At 43.9% G+C, this 8,326-nt stretch overlaps 1 pseudogene; it reads left to right on the top strand.

The window, feature by feature from the left end:
• The first annotated feature begins 226 nt into the window (after window positions 1-226).
• Window positions 227-8,326, top strand: part of LOC125516424 — a 54,274-nt pseudogene continuing 46,174 nt past the window's right edge.

Here is an 8,326-nt window from a genome sequence, read left to right as displayed (position 1 = left end):
TAACCTCAGTACAAGTAACGGACACACACCGACATACCGACACGAAGTTCCAATCTTACAGCTATATAAGTTCCAATCTCGATCCCTTGTCACACGCGTCACGCTTCCAATCCGCCGACCTTCCGCTCCGACCGCAGCAGGTCCAGGAGCCGGAGGGGTGGTGCTGGGCGTCGTTCCGTGCCAGGATTCCGCGGAAAAAGAGGAGGAAAACTCCGGGCACCGCGCCATGTCAGTTCCAGCGGCGCTGGAAGATGAGGACCTCCTCCGCGAGATCCTCCTCCGGCTGCCTCAGCTGCCGTCAACCCTCTCCCGCGCCTCCCTCGTATGCACGCGCTGGCGCCGCATCCCCGCTTCCTCCGCTGTTTCAGTAGACACCACCCGGAACCTCCTCTCTTTGGTTTCTTCAAAGAGTCTCCCCATATCCCTTCTTCATTCTTGTCTTGGACCCGCCCGATCGCACCCCTGCCGAGCGCTTCTTTGTGCCTGAGATGACGGGGGATTGGGAGTTCCTTGGCTGCCGCCACGGCCTCGCCGTCATGCTCAGCGAGTCTCTGTGTGAGATCTTCGTGTGGGATCCCCTCAACGGCCAGCAGTACCGCGTGCCTTTTCCATCAGAACTCCGCGACGCCAAAAGGGAGAGTTTCTGTAGGTGCAGCGCCACGGTGATGTGTGTTGATGATCAAGACGGGCATTTGCAGGAGGATTGCTTCTTGAACCCGGCCTTCAAATTGGTCTTGATCTGCTCCCGTAGAGACCTGAAGATATCATTAGCTTGTGCCTACGAATCAGTGTCGGGTGTATGGGGGAATATTGTCTCAGCGTCGACTAGAAGGATGGTTATGAAGCTAAAGCCCAGCATCCTTATCAGGAGTGCAGTTTACTGGTTGCTCCATGGAGGTCCTTGCATTTGATATTGAAAGGCAGACTCTTGCTGTCATCGAGACGCCCGTAGATACCCAACGTTGGTCCTTTCAGCTCTTACGGACAGATGAAGACAGCGTTCTTGGCCTTGCCGCTATGTCGAAACTGGGCATTCATATATGGGAGAGGAACCTGAACTCTGATGGTGTTGCCGGATGGGTGCTTCTGCAGAAAATCAATCAATTGGAGGGGATGTTGTCTAACGACTTCATAAATGAAGGGATGGTGGGGTATGACGAGGACTTAAATGTGGTGGTTTTGTCTACATACAGTGGTGACTTCATGTTGCACCTTGAGTCGAGGCGGATCAGATTAATTACTAAAGCTGCCCTTAATATGAGTATCATAGTTAGTATCATGCATACCAACTAAGCAATTTTGATGAGATGGCATAGAATTAAATGAAGAAAGAGAGACTTGAGTATCATATCATGATACCGTGATGTGCTACTTTGTGTCATGCATGTCAATAAATGTAGTCCTCTATGATACCAACATATGATATTATGCATTAGGGATGTAGTATCATAGACTAGTATCATATGCATGATACTAGTATATGATACTCTCCATTACAACCAGCCTAAAAAGAATCGCCGGGTCTACAGGATGCATTTTCCGTACAGAAATTTCTACACTGTGGGTAATACCTCGGTACCTCATGTGTAACAAGATTAATTCCAATTACTATTGATATATGTTTGTTGTGTTAGGCCCTATTTGGTTTCAAATAAGTCACTAACTTATAAGTCAAAAAGTGCAAAAAATGACTTATTTTGCCAAAAGGACCTAACTTATAAGTCACCCCAACTTATAAGTCATAAGTTGTTCCACCCCAACTTAAAACTTATAAGTCACCCTCTTTTACATGGGTCCCACCACTTTTACTAAAAAAATAAGGTGGGAAGGTCTGCTCAGATGACTTATAAGTCAGGTGACAACCAAACAGGCATGACTTATAAGTCACTTGTTTTAAGTCACCTGACTTATAAGTCAGGTGACTTATTGGAACCAAATAGCCCCTTAGGTGTTCATTTGATTAAAGCCCCCCTTGATATAAATAATACAGTGAAACAGTTGGGGATATAACTACTGAGTATAAACCGCCCAGGAGGGGCCGGGTTATACCCATAAGGAGTTATTCATATTGAAGCCCATGAAGACAAGGAGCATGGCATTTTACTATAGAGATCTAAAGGCCCGGGGCCCAAAGGCGGTTTAGGGCCTCTAGACATAAACCGCCATATAATGTGTAACTTGTGTTGTAAGATATGAAAGGGAAGAAATCGAGCCAGACACGTTTATGAGCCGGCCGGGATTCTGTAAACCATCGGGCGTCAACCTATGTATATAAAGGGACGACCCGGCGGCAGTTCAGGGACTGAGAACAACAACTCGAGAGCCAGGCAAAGCGGATTCGCTCCCTAGTTATCGAAACCCCAGCAATCCCATTAGAACTGGAGTAGGCTTTTACCTTCACCGCAAGGGGTCGAACCAGTATAAACTCCATGCGTCCTTTGTCCCGCTTTAACCCCTTTAAACTAAGTACGTTGCGATGGCTCCACGACTAAGTCCTCATACTAGGACATCTGCCGTGACAAACCCATGACACTTAGCGCCCACCGAGGGGCTATCTCACGATGGTTTCAAGTTCTTGGAAGGCAGCTTCGAAGGGCTCAAGGGATACGATGTGGGCTAGATGACCAAGAGTCGTCGTGGCAAGCTCTACATCGACGACGCAGGCTGGGGCCCCGAGGCCGGCTGGATTGAGTACGGGTACCGGGTCCCCTTTGGCGGTATACATGTCTTCATTGGCAAGATTGGCGAACCGGAACCTGAGCCGGACATCTCCACCGACATCATAGAAACAGATAAGCTTGCAAGACCTGCCCGGGTTCGGCCTGCCATGAAGCGTGCCTTCGTGGGAGTAATCCACGGAGCGGAATCTCGAGACAGATCGGTATCTGATGCTGAAACCGTTGTTTACTCTGATGACGAGTCATCGACCGGAGAGACCGAGTCATTGTATCAACTACAAGAAGGCCGGATTAGTGGAGATTCCGATGGCGACAGTATTCCGGATCCCATCGATCTGCCGAGCCGGTTTGTGATCTTCATGGCCGGTGATAACCCACAAGTATAGGGGATCGCAACAGCTTTCGAGGGTAGAGTATTCAACCCAAATTTATTGATTCGACACAAGGGGTGCCAAAGAATATTCTCAAGTATTAGCAGCTGAGTTGTCAATTCAACCACACCTGGAAACTTATTATCTGCAGCAAAGTGTTTAGTAGCACAGTAATATGATAGTAGTGCTAATGGCAACAAAAGTAAATACAACAAAAGTAATGTTTTTGGTATTTTGTAGTGATTGTAACAGTAGCAGCGGGAAAGTAAATAAGCGTAAACCAATATATGGAAAACTCGTAGGCACCGGATCAGTGATGGATAATTATGCCGGATGCGGTTCATCATGTAACAATCATAACATAGGGTGACACAGAACTAGCTCCAATTCATCAATGTAATGTAGGCATGTATTCCGTGTATAGTCATACGTGCTTATGAAAAAGAACTTGCATGACATCTTTTGTCCTACCCTCCCGTGGCAGCGGGGTCCTATTGGAAACTTAGGGCTATTAAGGCCTCCTTTTAATAGAGAACCGGAACAAAGCATTAACACATAGTGAATACATGAACTCCTCAAACCACGGTCATCACCGGGAGTGGTCCCGATTATTGTCACTTCGGGGTTGCCGGATCATAACACATAGTAGGTGACTATAGACTTGCAAGATAGGATCACGAAATCACGTATATTCATGAAAACATAGTAGGTTCAGATCTAAAATCATGGCACTCGAGCCCTAGTGACAAGCATTAAGCATAACACAGTCATAGCAACATCAATCTCAGAACATAATGGATACTAGGGATCAAACCCTAACAAAACTAACTCGATGACATGATAAATCACATCCAACCCATCACCGTCCAGCAAGTCTACGATGGAATTACTCACGCACGGCGGTGAGCATCATGAAATTGGTGATGGAGGATGGTTGATGATGACGACGGCGACGAATCCCCCTCTCCGGAGCCCCGAACGGACTCTAGATCAGCCCTTCCGAAAGGTTTTAGGGCTTGGCGGCGGCTCCGTATTGTAAAACGCGATGATTTCATCTCTCTTATTTGTTTTCTCTCTGAAAGCGAATATATAGAGTTGGAGTTGGCGTCGGAGGGTTTCCATGGGGCCCACGAGGTAGGGGGGCGCGCCCTAGGGGGGGGGCGCCCCCCACCCTCGTGAAAAGGATGTGGGCCCCCTGGTCTTCATCTTTGGCAAGGATTTTTTATTGTTTTTTCTAAGATGTTCCGTGTAGTTTCAGGTCATTCCGAGAATATTTGTTTTCTGCACATAAAACAACACCATGGCAATTCTGCTGAAAACAGCGTCAGTCCGGGTTAGTTCCATTCAAATCATACAAGTTAGAGTCCAAAACAAGGGCAAAAGTGTTTGGAAAAGTAGATACGACGGAGACGTATCAACTCCCCCAAGCTTAAACCCTTGCTTGTCCTCAAGCAATTCAGTCGACAAACTGAAACAAAGAAAAACTTTTACAAACTCTGTTTGCTCTTGTTGTTGTAACTATGTCAAACCAGCATTCAAGTTTTTAGCATAGATCATAACTAACCACATTTGCAATAATTCTCAGGTCTCATAATTACTCATATCAATAGCATAATCAACTAGCAAGTCATAATAATAAATCTCGGATGACAACACTTTCTCAAAACAATCATAATATGATATAACAAGATGGTATCTCGCTAGCCCTTTCTGAGACCGCAAAACATAAATGCAGAGCACCTTTAAAGATCAATGACTGACTAGACATTGTAATTCATGGTAAGAGAGATCCAATCATAGTCACACCCAACATAGATTAATAGTGATGAATGCAAATGACAGCTGTGCTCTCCAGCTAGTGCTTTTTAATAAGATGGTGATGACTCAACATAAAAGTAAATGGATAGGTCCTTCACTGAGGGAAGCAGGGATTTGTAGAGGTGCCAGAGCTCGGTTTTGCAATAGAGATAAATTGTATTTTGAGCGGTATACTTTCATTGTCAACAGAACAACTAAGAGATGGCAATATCTTCCATGCTACACACATTATAGGCGGTTCCCAAACAGAATGGTAAAGTTTATACTCCCCCTCCACCAATAAACATCAATCCATGGCTTGCTCGAAACAACGAGTGCCTCCAACATACATCAGGTCCCAGGGGGAGTTTTGTTTGCAATTAATTTTGATTTAGTTTGCATAAAGCATGGGACTAGGCATCCCGGTGACCAGCCATTTTCTCGTGAGTGAGGAGCAGAGTCCACTCCTCTTGAGAATAACCCGCCTAACACGGAAGATAAGGACAGCCTTGGTTGATACATGAGCTATTCGAGTATACAAAATAGAATGTTTATTTGAAGGTTTAGAGTTTGGCACATACAAATTTACTTGGGGCAGCAGGTAGATACCGCATATAGGAAGGTATAGTGGACTCATCTGGAATAACTTTGGGGTTTAAGGGATTGGATGCACAAGCAGTATTCCCGCTTAGTACAAGTGAAGGCTAGCAAAAGACTGGGAAGTGACCAACTAGAGAGCGACAACAGCCATGTACATGCATTAAAATTAATAAACATTTGATGCAAGCATGAGTAGGATATAATCAACCATGAACATAAATATTGTGAAGGCTATGTTGATTTGTTTCAACTACATGCATGAACATGTGACAAGTCAAGTCACTTAAATCATTCAAAGGAGGATACCACCCCATCATACCACATCATAACCATCTCAATAGCATGTTGGCGCACAAGGTAAATCATTATAACTCATACCTAATCAAGCATGGCACAAGCAACTACAATTTCTAATTGTCATTGCAAACATGTTTATTCATAATAAGCTGAATCAAGAACGAGGGACTCATCATATTTACAAAAACAAAAGAGGTCGAGCTCATACCAGCTTTTCTCATCTCAGTCAGTCCATCATATATCATCATAATTGCCTTTCACTTGCACGACCGAATGGTGTGAATAATAATAAGAGTGTACGTGCATTGGACTAAGCTGGAATCTGCGAGCATTCAATAAATAGGAGAAGACAAGGCAATATGGGCTCTTTGGTTAATTCAACAATAATGCATATAAGAGCCACTTCAACAATTTAATTATGTTCTTCTCCTACTGACCCCCAAAGAAAATAAAAGAAATAAAACTATTTACACGGGAAAGCTCCCAACAAGCAAAAAGAAGAATGGGAAATATTTTTGGGTTTTCTTTTTAATTATTACTACTACAGCAGAAAAATAAACTACTACTATTTTTTTGGTTTTACTTAAGGTTTAACAAACACACAAGAGGAAAGCAGGAAAAAGAAAATAAACTAGCATGGATATTACAGTGAAAAAGTATGAGCACCGACATCTAGCAATGAGTGTGTGTGAACATAAATGTAATGTCGGTGAGCAATACGTACTCCCCCAAGCTTAGGCTTTTGGCCTAAGTTGGTCTATGGCCACGGCTGGCCTAGCGGATATCCATAATAATAGTTGGGGTCGTACTGCGATGAGGAAGAAGAAGGTTCCGATTGCCACTAGCTGGCAATCATCTCCAGATCCCACTGATAGTTAGACTATCGTGAAGGATCAAATTGTGGTTCCGGTTCTGGCTCCTCGGCTGATGCAGGGTTCCGGTAGGCGTGAATAGCCGTCAACGGAACAAGGTACGTGCCTACAGTCAAATCAAACAAAGAAGGAGCAGGCAAGGTAATAGTCTCAGGATGATGTTTATTAAAGAACAATTGATGTTTAAGCTCTCCTGCCCTATTCTTAACCATAAAATCATGTGCCACCATACTTTTATGATCTAGATAAACACGGGGCAGAACCTTTTCTTCCTTCTCAGCATGCCTAATAGGTATGTTATAATGTGCGGCTAGGCGTGTAGCATAGATGCCTCCAAAGATGGGGCCCTTAGTATGGTTCATATTTAACCGTCTAGCAATGATATCGCCCATACTAAAAGTGTTATCACTGTATAAACCTTGGATTAGAATAATTATATCAGGGATACTAAGGTTTCCACAGTTTCCGTGTCCAATTAAACAACGACTAGCAAATAATGCAAAGTAACGTAAAACAGGAAAATGTATGCTAGTGATTCGTGCATCGGAAACCTTCCTAGTTTCTCCTACAGTGATATTATTAATAAATCCCTCCAGATCATCATGATGTGGTTCTTCTGTCTTGCCCTCAAAAGAGACTAAACAAATCCGACAGAAATCATAAACTGACATCTCCTTATGCTCATCATATAAATGAAACTCCACCGTGGGTGGTGAGTTCCTAGAATGAAAATGAAAGTTTTGCACAAAGGTATTTGTGAGTAAGAGATACTGATCGCATTGGTCATGGAGGAAAGCGGTGAGGCCTGCATTGTGAGCCAATTCATGAAAATCTTCATAGATACCGGCTGCTCTCAAGAAATCATCAGAAGGCCATTCACACGCCCGAACCTCCGCGGTGCGTGGCAAATTATACTTAGGCTTCGGTGCCTTTTCCTTCGAGCTTTGGCTCGATGAGCCCCTCAAGAATCTCCTCATTATATTCTGAAAAATTCTGAAATTGTTAGTAACTTCAAACAAAAGTGAACCAACTTCAATAAAACTGATAGCAACTACTCCTACAAGTGCCCAGAGCCTATATCATGCATCAAAACTACTTGGAACCATATAAATTTGGCATGCAAGCTCAAGAACATGGTCAACTATGCAGCATAAATTTGCAATGAATAAAGCACTAGAACAAAAACTAATTGGACCAATGGAGGAGTCACATACCAAGGAACAATCTCCCCAAGCAGTTTTGCGAGAGGTGCTTTGAGCAAGGAGATCAAAAATCACAGCAAAAGTGGCTGGAACTCGTGCTTGAGTTGGTTTTTCGGGTTTGTGTGAGACAGAGGAAGAAGATGGGTGCTGGGATAAGTGGAGGAGGGCCACCATGGGCCCATGAGGCAGGGGGGCGCGCCCTAGAGGGGAGGCGTGCCCACCACCCTCGTGGCCAGGTGGCAGCTCCTCCCGCGGTAATTTTTGCACAGTAAATCCTCAAATATTCCTGAAAAAATCATATTAAATTGGCATGTCATTCTGAGGACTTCTATTTTCTGGATATTTTTATATTGCACGGATAAGCCAGGAAACAGACAAAAAAAAACTATTTTTACTTTATTTCTACTAATTAACAGAAAATATAGAGAGGGTACAGAAGTTTGTGCTTCTAGTTTCATCCATCTCATGCTCATCAGAAAGAATCCACTAACAAGGTTGATCAAGTCTTG

The sequence above is a fragment of the Triticum urartu genome, chromosome 6 (assembly GCF_003073215.2).
Source record: "Triticum urartu cultivar G1812 chromosome 6, Tu2.1, whole genome shotgun sequence".
NCBI lineage: Eukaryota > Viridiplantae > Streptophyta > Magnoliopsida > Poales > Poaceae > Triticum > Triticum urartu.
This window is presented reverse-complemented; position numbering and strand designations above follow the sequence as displayed.